Raw genomic sequence first — 3,113 nt, 5'->3', positions numbered from 1 at the left:
TGTCCAAGTTAAACTGTTAAACTGTGGCTTATTTAGAAATCCAACTGCTGCTTTAAGTGAAAGTCTGAAAATATCATTTGAAATAACATCTTGTTAATGATGATAATAACAGCTAATAGATGGGTGGGGTTGTTTTCCTCCCCTTTTCCTTTGCAGGTCTCTCATACTTTCATTTTGGTTAACTTGTGTGCGTTATTAAAAAGGAGTGCAAGAGTTTCAAAAATTGAAAACTATTCTGTCACTAGAAACAGGGCGGAGTCTGACCACCACATCAGTTCATGGTGTGCATTGGAACAAGCAATTTACTTCAATTCTATTTGCTGGGAGTGTTGCAGCTGTGTGCTTTACTTATACGGAATAGGATTTTAAAACATAAAACTAGAAAAACACTATTTAAAAAAAAGCTAATTTGTTTTTAATATGATGTCTATGCAATGCATCCAGCTTAGTAGACTATTTAAAAAAAGTTTTGAAAAATCTTTCTTTTTTAAAATAGGAATGGATGATCACGCCCTGTGAAGACTGTCCTCTCTAGTTTGTTTTGTCTTCAGTTGTTTGCTTGATTCATGTCATCTTCTGCTTCCAGGTTTTCCCACCTTTCAACGACTTTTATGGTTTCATTTGACAAAGTTGCCTATATAAATAAGTCAGTCATACATTATAAATCAAGTTATAAATCAGTCATCCTCTGTATAAGTGTGTATTTTTCCATGTATGCCATAGCCGCTCCCGTCCGGGGGGGTTGACCTGTATGGGTGCTGCAGGTTTTTGGGCTGTCTGGGCCCGTGGAGAGGCGCAGAGAGAAGTGGCTGCATCTTCAGTGGAGCGCAGGTGTGTCTTGCAGTTTTCTTGAGTCTCATGCAGCTACCTTAAGGAATGTGATGAAAATGGAACATACCATTGTCCTGCATGTGGGAAGTGTATCGTGAAGTATTTGAAAGGAAAATGTAAGGTGCATGTACTTATGATGTACAGGTGATGCTGTTGTACAGTGTCCTTACACCACACTCTGGTCATCAGTAGGTGTGATTACTGGCTCCATACTGGCCATATTAAAAAACTGCATGCAATTCATGTAAGTGCTCACACAAACTACCCTCTTATCGATAGCATATCGGCAGAAGAAACTGTGTGTGAACATGAGCTAATACAAGCTACAAGCTAATTTAACTCTTGTGCTATCTTAGATGACCCCCCCCTTACATTGACGTGTTCTCCCTACCATGACAAAGGTGGATAAAGGTGGAAAGATTTCATGTAATCCATGGACACCAGTGAAGATCACAAATCGTTGAAGAAAAAAGGTTCAGAGCACTGTCTAGTGGGTCTGGATGACCCAACTCCCAACGTTAAAGTGCCTAGGATAGCACAAGGGTTAAGTGGGAAATAGTCTTGAAATTTTGGGTGGGCCACCTGCATGCCCTGTAAAGGTTTGCCCATTTTTTGCCCGCATATAACGCGTATCCATCTGTTAGGGGTAGTTAGCTAGCTGGCGTCCAGACAGAGACCCACTGTAGGATGGAGAGCCAGGCTGCTCGGGCCTCCAGAACTTTATGATTTTTCCCCCATTTTCATCGAGGCAAAAATAAAACAGGTCCCCCGATTTTCCTCTTATTATTCATTTTACATTCTCTGGTTAATCCGGGACAGCCGGGAAAGCCTTCAAACTCGGTCGGAGAGAGAAGACAAATGCAGAGAACACATTTGGGACTTTAACTCTAAGTTTCAGCTTAAAAACACGCAGCCAACAACAAAATTCAGCTTTGGACGCACTTAAAATATGTGCGGGCATTGCAGCAATGTACCGTCTTCTCTTCTCCCACACCTCAGCTAATGTATACGCTAGACAGGGCAAATCAGGGTGCATGTGCAATGCGTGTGCACTCCTGGGCCATTGGGACACCACAACACCCCATTAATTCAAACCGAGCGTTTAAAAGCGATTTAAAAGGAGAGATACTCAAAAACCCAGAGTAAAAGAAATATCTTTTTATAACATTTGTTCTCTTTCACAAGTAAAAGGCACCAAGTATATCTCAAAAACTCAAAAAACTTTATTTTAATTGGAAATATAAAAAGACATATATACACTTTTGGCTCCGCCTTTAAAGTGGAGTCAAGTATGTAATTATGTTTTCCCCTGTGAGGAGTTCATGCATTTATCCAGCAGCAGCTCTCTTTTCACTACTTTTCTCCCTCATTTCCCATCATAATAGTAATTTATAAATTAATCCATGCAAATTTCTTCTGCCAATGTTTATTGTGCTTATTAGATACAAATCGTCATGCCAGCTTGAGTTACCTAAAAGTTAAGTTGAACTAAACTGGTGTCTCTTGCTTCAGAGACAACCCAAAGTCATAAGCCACACTCAGTCTGCTTCATTTTGTGTCCATTTTGCCCGTTTGGTGGGAATCAGGCTTTAAGAACTGAAACCCTCATAGTAAAGTCATCATCCCTGAGCCTGGAAAATGCCACCTTCATCCATCTTATCTCAAGATTGAAATGGAGGGAAATTTTGAAAATGGTATTGATTTGTTTCCTGGAACAGAGTCCATATTCAAATCAGACTTATAAGCATAAAAACAAAGCCTTGAGATAAGATGCACTGTTCTGAAAGGCTTAGGTCTTTATAATCACCCCTTTATCCACCATAGAAAATTTAGCAGAAAGGTCCACCGGTTGGACTGATGTCTGACAAGCACAATCGTGTTTTTTTTATAGGCAACTTTGCTAAGAGATCAATTGCTAATTTCAGATACAGATGGCTTTCCCTTTGCTTCCCTGTGCTTGTTTTGTTTCTGCTTGAAATAATTTTTTACCACTCCCCAATTTACATCGTGAAACCTCAAGATATCTGGCTGTAATTTCTCATCCCGAAAACTAATTAGTGATGAGGCACAGGACGGTGGTGAATGGAAGGAATTCAGAAGAAAGACACCAAAGAAATCTAATAAGCACTTTGCTTTTTGAGGGATGTTGCACATGGTGCTTCCTAATGAGAAGGCTACGAGTTTGTAGTCATATTTAAAAAAACACTACTTACAATGTGTATCTCAACACACTATTTAATATAATCTAAATTCTAATTTCTCATCAAATGTGCCCGTTTTAT

Source organism: Oryzias latipes, chromosome 15 (assembly GCF_053564925.1).
Source record: "Oryzias latipes strain Hd-rR chromosome 15, Olatipes_Hd-rR_3.1".
NCBI lineage: Eukaryota > Metazoa > Chordata > Actinopteri > Beloniformes > Adrianichthyidae > Oryzias > Oryzias latipes.
This window is presented reverse-complemented; position numbering follows the sequence as displayed.